Source organism: Nomascus leucogenys, chromosome X (assembly GCF_006542625.1).
Source record: "Nomascus leucogenys isolate Asia chromosome X, Asia_NLE_v1, whole genome shotgun sequence".
Lineage (NCBI taxonomy): Eukaryota > Metazoa > Chordata > Mammalia > Primates > Hylobatidae > Nomascus > Nomascus leucogenys.
Genome location: NC_044406.1, coordinates 34,699,562 through 34,712,452, shown reverse-complemented (window position 1 = coordinate 34,712,452; position 12,891 = coordinate 34,699,562).

Here is a 12,891-nt window from a genome sequence, read left to right as displayed (position 1 = left end):
CTCCATGAACCACCTTGAATAGTGCTTTTTCTGAGCTTTTAGTAAAGTTTGAAAGACAAAAATATTGGCTGCTTGGCACAGCTAAAGTGGGGGTAACGAGGGATTTGAAAGGATTTTCTTAAAGAGCACTCAGCTTAATTAAAAGTTAATATCCAAGTTATAGGCATAATTAATAGACCTTTATGTTTTTCTCTTCTTGGATCTTGTTTTTCTGGAAAAAGGCTTTTACTCAGTTGACTGAATTATTTTTCTCCATTTTGCCTTGCCACTCTTAATGCACACCTGAGAGGGAAGAGACCTCTGTTTTCCTTATGGAGCCCCAGGAATTAAAGGCAGATAAATCCCTTTCAAAATCTGTTTTTGTCTTCCAACTATACCTATTTATTATACCATAGAAACCATATGTTTTCCTAGTCTTACTCTTAAAGGGCTCCACCCAGAGCCCAATAATCCAATTAGGAGTTTGGCAAATGAAAAATCTGATAGCTACTGGATTATTTTCTGCCTCACCGTGTAGTTACATAAGTGTTGTGTGTGTAATGTCTATAAAAAAAGATCTCTGATTAATTAACTTCAAGAAGAATAAGCACTTGCATCAAATATTTTTAAAAGAGAGGATAAAAGCTGTTGTACCTTTTAGTTCATGTGACTTTATTCTTTGATAAAGAAAAACACCCTTAAAAATTACTGGTAAAGTGCAAATGTAGTCAAAATGTAAATTTTTGCCTACGATTAAAAGATTGTTTTAAATTAGATAAGTAAAGCTGAAAGTTCAAACAAGTTGTGAAAGGATTGTAAAAATTATACTTGCAAAAGAAATTCTGCATCTGAACATATTGGCTAAATTCAAAAGGGTATTAAGTGGGTTTTTTTTTTGTAAATTGATCATTGAAATAAAAGCACAACAAGGTACCCTTAAGGCATTAATCTGCTCTTCAGTGATATTTTTAAAAGTTTATAACAGGTTTTTGCTTTTTTAAATGTCTGAGTCATCATTTTGGCAAAATAAATAATTTATGGTAATCTGTAATTCCATTTCATAACATCAAGTGTTTTAAATCTCCAACATTTAACAGGTTTCCGAAAATCAAACTTCAGTTTCAAAATTGTCTTTCATGATGCCTGGCTTTTGGATGCTACAGAGGGCCCCTGGAGCATCAGGAAGGACGGTAAACAGGATTAGTTAACATGTCTAGGTATCTGGGATTGCCAAAATAATGTTTAATCTTCAGGTTATATTTTAGGGAATAATATTAATATATGCTCTAAAATTGTTTGGAATGTCTAAAATTCTAATGTCTGAGTATATGCTATCAATCACAATCAAGGTTAAGTTATTGTAAACCAAGGAGATAATAAAATTACTCTGTCAATCATGTTTCGACTGTATTCATAGGCAATTGTTGTCTTGTGTTAATCCTTTTCAAAATATGGTTTATAATCAACTATAGAAATTTTGACCAGTCATGGTGACTCACACCTGTAATCCCAGCACTTTGGGAGGCTGAGTCAGGCAGATCACTTGATGTCAGGTGTTTGAGAACAGCCTGGCAAACATGGTGAAATCCCATCTCTACTAAAAAAATACAAAAATTAGCTGGGCATGGTGGTGCGTGCTTGTAGACCCAGCTATTAGGGAGGCTGAAGCAGGAGAATCACTTGAACCCAGGATGTGGAAGTTGCAGTGGCAAAAAACAAACAAACAAACAAACAGAGAACCTTTGACAGGTGCTCTCAAATGCAGGTTGCTAAGAACTTTGGAGATTGTAACATTGGAATAAAGGAAAAATGTACAGGACTCATGAAGGCTAAAATGTTCACAAATATCAAGGAAAACAACAGTTAACTGAATGGACTGAATGAATAGTAAACTGAAATAATTTTTTGAACTTTTTCTTGGAACATTGTTGATTCTTGTTTTGTTTTTCAGAGTCAAAGAAACCTATTTTTAGCTACTTACAGCATTTAATAATTCAGTAACGTATACTTCTGTGAATAAAATTTTAAATATATTTGTCTCTCTCACTCTTCTGGCTTCTCCAGAATCTGGAAACTAATTGTGAGTATTCTTAACTTATGGCAATATAGTTGTTTGCCTCCGTGCATTAAGAGTCTGTTTTCTTCTGCAACAGGATGCAATTGGAGAAACTGGCTATTTTACCAAGGCTTTGACTGGAAGGGTATGTTTCCCTTTAAGGAATCATTAAGCTTGACTTGCAGAGCTGACAAAAACCCCTTGGGAAAACTGGCCTCATATCTTGTCTATACTGTTCCTGTACAGGGTTCCTAATCTGCAGTGAGTAAAGAATGTTATTTTCTAACAGGCCCAGGAACATCATGTTCTTGGGGCCTCAAAAACAGAGGAGTTTACCCAACTGACAGATATTTGAGGGTACAAACCCATGGCTGGGCTGGGCTTTAGAAAGTCCTATCTGAGATTCCAGGTGGAGCAAAGTGTTATCAAAGTCAACCTAAAAGTCCTATGTAAAAATAATTATTCTTGCTGTACTTTATGCAAATAATCAGGCCAAGTATAAGACTAAACTCTATTTTGCAAACAACTCAGTCCTATCACGATTTGTTTTTAATGAAAATGAGGACTGGAGAAAGAGAACTTATGTTTCAAAATTTATCATACATTTGTCATTAAAGCCTAGACTCATTCCTACATTTTAGACTAACCTTGCTTATTTCTGTAAACCAACCAGCAATCTCTAGCTACAGCTAAAAAGGAACAAAAAAGGATGGGTAATGTAAAAATATGGATTAATATTCTAGTTCTGAGCAATTATCTGCAGATCCTGCCAGGTAGTGGAAATATATAGGATGTCTATCACCTGGAGGTTTCCTTATTGGGTAAGTAAAACCAAGGGAGCTAACCAAAGCCAAGCACCATGCACCCAATCTTGGCAAGTATAACTATAGCCACAAGTTATCTGGGCATGCCACAAAACATTCTTTTCTCTTTCTAATTGGAGGAGGACTCAATTCTGCAGCTTCACCTTAGCAGTTGGCTTATAATAAGGAGCCCATGAAAGCCCCCATGAGACACATTTTTTTTGTCCTAAACTGAATTCCAAGCTTCAGGTCAAAGTACTAGAAAAGAAAGCTGGATCTGAGGAATCTAGAGGCAGACAATAATGGAAGTTAAAAGGCACAGTGCAGGTGAGCATGACTGATTCCTGCTGATTAACTCAAGTTTCTTGTTTCATAGATAAAGGTCATGGTAGTATCCACAGCATAAATGAGGTCTAGCAAATTTGGAGGCAACTGACAGCAGGGTATATAGGACGTACATGGGTAAGAGTGAATATGCTCAACCCCTAGGCCCCCCTGTTAACATGGGTGAGAGCTGCTTTAACACACATGGCCAGAACCCTGTCATGGTCACCAGGACTTTTGGATGTAAGAACAGAAGACAGAAAGAGAAACACCTCACTTTCTCTCACTCGCATATCCTGGATATTCACTAGGAAGAGAAGGGAACCTGGGACACTTTGCTTCCATCTTTCTAAATGAGTAGCCATTCATCTTTAGTCTGTACCCCTTTCAAATGCATTCTGAACCCCTGGGGCTCCTTTGAAAAATGTCTTCTTTTTTTCTTTCTTTTTTTTTCCTCCTCTGTCCTCTCTTCACTGATAGGTAAGTGTGTCTCTGTACTGTGGGACACTCCCCTTGGATACATCCTTCAAGCTGGGGAAAATTAATTTTCCAGACCTTAAACTGGTTGGCTTAGGATTGGGTTCAGGGGAAGGGAAACCAGAAGCCTGACATGTCAGCAAAAGGGTAAAAACTTTTTTACCAGTTGGGCTTTTGGCCTCCCTCTCTCTGTGCCAGTAAAAGGCCTCAGGATTTTTGAGCTGTCCTTACTGCCCTCCCCTTTTTAAAGTTTCATTTAAATACATGTTTCTAATAACCTGGTTTGTCTCTTCTCGCCTTCAGGCCATCAAACTCCAAATGGTCATGCAACTGGAGCCTATGGCCCCTTTTGCCGGAGACCCTTAGTAGGCCTTGGAGGCAGATTTGACTGCTGTTTTTCAAAAGCAGCACCCCCTGTCAGCAGAAAGCAGTTAAGATTGGTTTTCATCCGCATCATTATCCTTATTCTAATGGCACTTAGATGTACTTCTTTAGAGGGGGAATAATAGATACAAGAGGCAGAGAAGGGAGGTCACTGGAGAATCTCCAATCCACCCCACAAGTGTTTATATCATATGCTTTTGTGCAGATGTGGGAACCTGCCCGTGGTTTTGTCTCTGCATGTCCGCAATGGACTGGGGACACATCTGTGCACTGGGAGGATGGGGTAGAATCATGGGAAGTTCATGCTTTGTGCAGTGGGGAGCAGCCTGACCTCTTCAGCTCAAGTGTGGTGGTCTGGTATTTAATATGTGAAGTGGGAGCCTATTGGCAGGACTTTCACTTTGCTGAGAGTTTTTCTTTTTTTTTCCTTTTTGCCCAACAAATTCTGCTCTCCTCCTCCTTCAATGTGTCCATGTGACTAATTTTTCCTCATCATGATAAAAGAACCTGGATTTAGCTGAACTAAGCAGCAAAAACTCTACATCAATACCATTGAAATACAGATCGTGTCCAGTGAGATTGTAAATGAAAAAGGTTTGTTGGTTTTGGCAGAGACTGAATTACTTGTCCTTGTGCCCAAGCATAAACTAGAGAACACTGTCTGAACCATCTTGGCAATAACCATGGCCATAAGTTAGTGTCACATAACCAAAATGTCCCATTTGGAAATAGCTAATAAATACCTGGCTGCTGTACCCAATCAGTGGCATGCCAGTCCGTGTATTATAATATAATAAGAGACAACAAAGTTCTCCAGGTATTCACCCCATATCTCTTGAAGTGTTTTGGCAAGTGGTCCTTGGTGTAGTTTCTTTGTTCCCCAGCATAAAGAAGCATTTTGGCTGAGTTTGCCAAATGAAGGGGTGAGCCAGATGAATCGATTCCAAAGTTTCATTATGCATTTTAAAAATGGGTCATTGTTTGAGGTGTGGGGTGGTTATTTCCTTCTCTTTTTGCTAGGAGTGTTGCTAAAGTTACAGTTAGTGAGCTTATCCTTTCTGTTGAGAAATTTTTCCATGGGCCTTGCTCTTAATGTTTTGAATGGGCAATTATATACACCATCTTTTCTTATATTAGCTACTAAGGATACCAGACCATTTCTGTGATATAATAACTTTATGGTATTTTATCCCGTCCTCACCTTGAAAAGGAGATGCCCACCATAGCAAGATAGATCTACTGGAAAGAGTCATGAGTCCACATATCCAGCAACCATCCTTTTGTAATCTGTTTGCATAATTCTGATCCCATTGTAGAAACAGGTTTCTTTTATGGACAACAGTGGGTGGCAGTGGCAAGAATGCATAGAAACATAAGAAAAGTAGAAGCAAGACTTTGAAATTCTTTTTAACTACTAAAAGGATATTAAATAAGAAAAGGCAAGTGCCCTGTTTTGCATAAGATAGCAATTGCCAGTATCTCTTGGACAATAATCATAATGGCTATTATAATATAACCATAGGTGTTCTTTTGTATATAGATCTGGTCCTGTGTCTGGATTTAAGCAGTCCACAACATGTGTCATTTGATTCTCATCCTGGATAGAATATCAGTGTTTAGTAAACTGGAGTTGAAGATCTTTGCTGAAAGTTACAGTCCACTCAGGAGATTTAGCCTTTTTAAGATGAGAGGAGTGATTCCATGAGCCCATACCCACTATTTTCGTGGCACATGGATTAGTCAATAGTGCCTGGTATGGGCCCTTCCATTGGGGTTGAAGGGAGTCCTTTATTAAATGTTTTTTCTAAAAGCCAAGGTCTCCATGCTACAGATTATGACCAGGTACCCTGTCTTCAGATAGTCAACTGTGAAAGGAATTTACAAATTCAAATAAGCCAAATCTTGGCTTTTTAAAAAATTTTGATGAATGACTCCTTTACAATATTGCAATATACCTCCATTTAAAAAAGTTGGGTTGGTTATTTTGCTTCCCATACACAAAGGCCTTCCCCTTATAATTTCATAAGAGGATCGTTGATGTTTTCTAAATGGGGTGGATTGGAATGTAAGCAGCACCACAGGGAGTGCTTTGGGCCAGGGGAGGTGAAATGCCTCTATGAACTTAGCCAATTGTGTTTTAATTATTCCATTGGTCCTTTCCACCAGCCATGAGGACTGGGATAATAGGCACAATGGAAATGTTAAAAATGGACCCAATTTTACAAATATTTTGAATAACCTTGCCCATAAAACTTCACAGTAACACTGTGAAGTTTACAGAGGACTCCCCATAATGGAATAACTTTTTTCTAATAGAATTTTCTAACTGCCATTATTGTTGCTTGCCTGGAGGGAAAAGCTTCAACCTGATGAGAAAACACGCAGACCATTACTAAAACATATCTGTAACCCTGAGATAATGTCAGCTGAATAAAATCAAGCTGCCATATCTCAAAAGGTCAGCTGGAAGAGGAAAATGACCCTGGGCCCCATGGAGGAAATTCCATGGGTTATATTTGGGACAACTAACACATTGGGAGTAAACATTTTGTGCCGTCATAGAGGATGGTTTTCAGTAATATTGTTTACACCGGGATATCATTTTATATGGATTCCAAAGGGTCAGATTATGAAATATTTCATAAGGGGCACTTCACATCCCATTGAAATAATGTGGTTATTATTAGGTCTATACCGTATTTCAGTTTCAGTTTCAGTTTTCAGTAATATTGTTTACACCAGAATATCATTTTATATGGATTCCAATGGGTCAGATTATGAACATATTCCATAAAGGGCACTTGACATCTCATTGGAGTAATGGGATTATTATTAGGTCTACACCAAATGAAGAGGATGTTTACTTTCATATCTGAAGTAGAGTTACAAAGTTATATACTTGGTCTTATAAAGTTGGGGGTTTTCCATTTGATTTTGTTCTAGGAAGTCCTTAGGTTCCCTGCTTCGAGACCCTAATCTGCTGCCTCATTTTCCCCCTGGAAAGACATGATGCCTACAATTATGGGAGGAAGAGGGACCAATGGTCTTTCTTCTGGAACTGCTTCGTGCTGGCTTGGAGCATAGACCTTACCGATTGGGGATCATGGAACTCTTGTCCTGCTCTTTCTAGTGAAGACAGGATAGCTTCTTGATAACCGGGGTGATATCTTTACTTGGAACTGGCTATAACCCTCGTCACATGACCATCTGAAGCTTGATGGTCTCTAGGCGACAGGAAATGAATTTGGTTAAAATATTTAAGGGGAACTTCAGGGGGTGGATACCTATGCTGTCAGGAATGTTTCTTATAGAGATTTGCAGGAGAAAAATCCTGGTCTGTTCTGGGATCTATGTGTTTCCTTAATGTCTTAGCATGAGTGACTCTATTTCAGTTTGGTTTGGTCTGTTGGGGCCTAGCACATGAGCTCAGTCCAAAACAATGGCCTCCCATAATTTTGTTTAAGAAATTTCTCCCTTTTTGGTCAGGTTCTCACTTGTGTATAAAAGCTCTTGCATGAGAAAGCTTTTATACAACCAGAAAACATGCAGTGAAAATGAAAATTGAAATGTTCAGTAGTCAAATGTACTCAGAGCTTTGATCATCTACCCAGGAATATGGATTTGACAAGCTAAACATTGATTATAAACTATTTTAGCAATTTATCAGTACGTAAACCAAAATATATTTAATTTGGATCATTTTATCCTTTCCATAGTGAGTCATGGAATGCATTACCTTTAATAACAAAAGCTTTTAAGACTCAGAAAAGACAAGGAGGCCATCCTGGTTTCCCATGAGTCCATGCTTAACATTGGACTATGTCCTCCTGAATACCAGTGTTTTCTCCAATTTAGGTACATAGCACTGATAACTAATGAGTTAGCATAAGTAATTTGACTTAGACCATGGAGTTTATTCAAATTATATATCCAAAAATTTCAGTATCAGTTGATTTAAATGAAAATCTGGCAAAGTATTTTCTTGGTATTCAATATTAATATCATTCACAAAAATATAACCTGAAGAAGATTAAACATTATTTTTTAATTTAACAATGTTTCCACATAACTAAACGTGTCAAATAATCTTGTTTACCTCTTTTTTCATGCTCAGGGGACCTCTGTGGCATCTCAAAGTTAGAGGTCAGAAAAGACAATTTTGAAGCTGAAATTTGATTTTGGGAAGACTATCGAATATGTTAAAGGTTTAAAACACTTGATATTATGAAATAGAATTTCATATTACAATAAGTCATTCATTTAGCCAAAATGATGACTCAAAATTTTTAAATTTTAAAAGGTCAAAACCTTTACTAATTGGTAGAGGGAAGACTTAGTTTTCCAAACAGTCTGTCTCTTATCTTCCCCCCCGACCCTGCTTTTTTTTTTTTTTTTGGTAGTTTATTCAAAAGGCAGAGAAAAATCTTTCATTATCTTTTAATTTTGGTGAAAAACCTGGTAAGTCATTTTAAATATGTACTAGGTGCCTATAAGTTCTGACTATTTCCATCATAGCTAGGGGCATGGCCAAGTTCACATGTCTCCAGTCCTTATGTAGCTGTAAAGCAGGCAAGTCAAACAATTTTTAAAAGCCCAAAGAAGCAGTTTATGACCTTAAAGCATTTAGCAAACTTAATATTCAACCAGCCTACTTTAGATCAAATGTCTTTATTTTACCAATAAGTTTTAAAGCTGTTTTTAATTCCCAAAGATTACTAAAGTCATGTGAACTAAAAGTCATTACAGCTTTTATTTTTCTTTCAAAATATTTGATTTAGATCAAATATGCCTATTTTTCTTTAAGCCAATTAATTAGGGCTCTTTTATATAAACATTACACACATAACACTTATATAACTACAGACAGAAGATCTAATAGTTGTAAGATTTTTCATTTGCCTGTTTTTTAATTGGATTACTGGCCTCGGGGTAGAACCCTTCAAAAAACAGGGCTAGGAAAACATGTAGTTTCTAGGGTTTAATAAGAAGGCGCAGCTGGAAGTAAAATACAGATCCCCAAAAATTAAGGGTCCCATTTTTATACCAGATACTGGATCATAAAAAGAGGGAATCAGCCATCTCCCCTGGGAGTCTTATCTCTCAGAGGGGATTGGAGAAATTTCCATAACTTCTAGGTGGTCAAGAGCATGCTTCTCTAATCCAAATGTGCAAAGAGCTGAGTATTACCCAGATAACTGCCATTAGCCATCCTCAAAAGTGTATTTCCTACCTAATTATTATGCACCAAAGCTCTCTCATAATGAAAAGTAATTTTGGATACTCCCCGACAAACTCAAAATCGTCTGATAACACAATGCAAAACAAGACAGAGCTTTAGATTTTGAGAGGGATCTATCCACTTTTAACTATTAGAGTTTCATGAGGAAAACAGAGAAAACAGAGGCTTTTCCAAAATGGGGTCTTATGGCACCTCATCTGTTTTTCTCAAGGAGTCCCAGGCTACCAGAAGTTATCTTAGGGCCTCAAATGTGTGCATTAAGAGTGACAAGACAAAATGGAAGAAAGTAATTTGGTTGACTGAGAAAAAAATTTTCCAGAAAAACAAGATCCAAGAAGAGAAAAAACCTTTTTAAATATACCTGTAGCTTGGATATCCACTTTTAATTAAGCTGATTTTAACCATAGCACTCTAAAAAAAAAAAAAAAAAAACTCTTTTAAGTCTCTTATTACCCAACTTTAGCCACACTAAGTGGCCAATACCTCTGTCTTTTGAATGTTACCTAAGGTACTGTCCAAGGTGCTCAGAGAAAGACAATTTCAAGATAGTTCATGGAGGGGACGAGAACAAACAAATGGTAAAGGTCACACAGATATCAAACCAGAAAGGACTCATTCCCCAAGCCAGGATTGAACCTGGGCCACCACTATAAAATGGCAAAGCCCCAGCTGCTGATCTGCAACACTGGGCATTCTCCACTGCCCCTCAGAGAAGGAGTCTAGAGTAGTTCATTATAAGCTTGTAAAGTCTTCCAAATACTCAAGAAAATTTTTAGAGCTAACTATGACATGAACCCCAAAATTCTTCTTCTGGATGGCAGAGACTAAGAGAAAGCACTGCCACATGGTTACAAGGTCAAGCTCCCAGGGACATAAAGCAAGATGGAGACTTCATCCAGTTATTTTTGTTTCAGCGACCTGCAGCAAAGTTTGTTACTGACTAGCCTGCTGGGTCATATTGAGCAGTGAGTTTACGGGGTCCTAAGACCGTATTCTCTCCTAAGGTACTCCTCTTCACGACAGAACAACACAGAAAGACACATTTATAGCACAAGATATACCAAATTTGCTGCAGCTTAAGACTAGCCTCAGAATTTCTTTTCACATTAATCAAAACTTTACAGAGGAGATAAACAGTAATTTTTACCATTCATTCAACCAGTTTGCACAGAGAGAGAGAGAGGCCAGAAGTCCAACTGGTAAGAAATTCTTACCTCTTTGCCAGCATGTCAGGTTTCTGGGTTCTCCTTCCTTGAGCAGCCCTAATGATCCTGCTTAACACTATGCAAACAAACACATTGCCATGTATTAAGAACATTCACAAATAGTTCTAAAATTTTGGAGAAATTAGGCAGAGAGAGAGATATATGACTCAAATTCTCTTTGTGAAAGTATACTCAATACACTTAAAGTATCAGGGAGCCTATTATCCAAAGAGTTACTTTAAGGTTAAAAAGCTGATGTGCTCCATCAATTCCAGCAGGCATGACAAAGGTAACCTAGGAATTCCAGATAAATGGAACAAATGATGACTTGCTAGAAGTGCATAAGAAAATAACTATTCACAGAACCAAACAGAAGCCTTCCACTAGAAACAAAAAACAAAACAAAACAAAAAACCCATTGTTTTATATATATGGATACACAAGCAAAACCCAGAGGAGAATAAGGAGCAAATGAATAAAAATTAGAAGCAAAAACAAATAAACAGGAAACCAATCCTAATTTTTTTTTTTTTTTACTCAATCTAGCCTGAGGCTTACACTGTTACCCAGGGCCCCCTGGTAGAGTTTCTCCAACTCTATCAGATTTTAAAGAATATTTTATTATCTAAAGTTTTTCCACATCTTTCTCCCTTACTTACTGGTTCCTTACTACATTGTTTCATAAATAACCTTTTCAAATCTGTAATTTGAACTAACTTTTAGATAATTTCTGAATTAGAAAAAATATTCTTTTTCTCACTAAGAACACAACACTTTATGGCACATTTTGTATACAGAATTATGTGTTAACTAGAATTCTTATCATTAGTAACCTAAAACTTTAGTGAAACCCTAAAAAGCAAGAAATCCTGAACTATTAGATATAAGCATTTATAGATAAGAACAATTTTACAATTTTAGAAACATTGTTCCTCATATCAGAGCCCTTTCTTAATTGATCCAGATATTAAATGAGCATCAAAAATAATTTTAAGATTTTAATTTACAGAAAAAGTTTACCTAAAACTTTTATCCCATTCACTGTACTCAATTATTTTATTTTTAACAGTTTATCTAGATTACTTCTGTAAACTGAGATATTAGACACTATCATTTAAAGTTATTTTCTTGTTAACCATGTTGTTAATAGCCAAAGAACATCAGATGCTCAGCTAAACCTAAGAGCCTCACAGTTAAATACATAGGTATTTTTGCCAATAACTCAGAAGATTTAGCTAAAAACATTAAATTACTCTCATTTGTCAAAAAAAAAAATGAAGGCATGCAAACCAAGATCATTTTGTTTTGGCTAGATTTAGAGTTTTATAACCTTCTATGCTAAACCCTAACACCTCAAAATATCTGGCAGAGACCAATATAAAATCCAGAAAAAATTTATGCTGCCAATTCTGAAGGCATTTCTATTTTAATTTTACCAATAATTTTGAAACCAGCTCATTTCATAAAGTTATACTTAAGTCACATGAACTTGAAAATTGCTTAGACTCATTTCATTTATGAGTGCTCTTTTACTTATAAGCCAATTTGGTAGACACAATATATAACAATAAGTATACATACAAATAAACACATCTAGACATGTATACACACACATAAATGAAGATCTAACAGCTTTTACCTCATAACTCTAGCCATGAGATAGTAATAGAAGCTCACTGCTTTTACTTTGTTTGCCCCAATAGATAATCCAATGAAGGCTGTGAACCAAAGTTTTGGGTAAAGCAGTTTCCATGGCAGTTTTAATTTTAAAGGCCAAACCTCCTCAGACTCCAAAGAACACCAGGGCCAGTCCTTTGCTTAGAAGAGCAGCACAAAAGCCTAGATACATGCAACTTCATCCCACTTTTCCATTCAATGGCAAACTCCAGATTCCAAACAGTATTGGTGCCAAACAGCATCACCAAAGTTGCCATTGTGATCTGTGAGAGAAAATTTTAGAAAGGGCTTAGTACTGGACCTCAGAACCTCTACCTAGGGCATCCCTTTTGGAGAGGTGAAGGTCTGGAGTTGGATCCCCTGGGGGCATCCCCTTTTGGGGTCCAGTATTAAAGTGTCAGAAATCTCTGACCTTACGTGGGCACCGGTACCACTTTTTTTGTTTTCCCTTCAGAGGCAAGGACTTTCTATGAGCTTTCGTTTGGTTCCTGGGTATCATCCCTGACTTTTAGCATCCTTATAATTTGATAAGGCCATGCTTTCCTATGCTTCCCGTTTGACTACAGTGATAGCCATGAACTGTAATGATAGGAACTGGAGGCTGAGTGGGTTTCTTTTTTTTCTTAGCTATTGGGGGAACCTGCTCCCAATATTTCAACATAGGTTCTTTCTATTTTCCATAAGTGTTGGCCAGTGGAGAAATAAAGACAGACAGTACAAAGAGAGGAATTTTACAGCTGGGCCGCC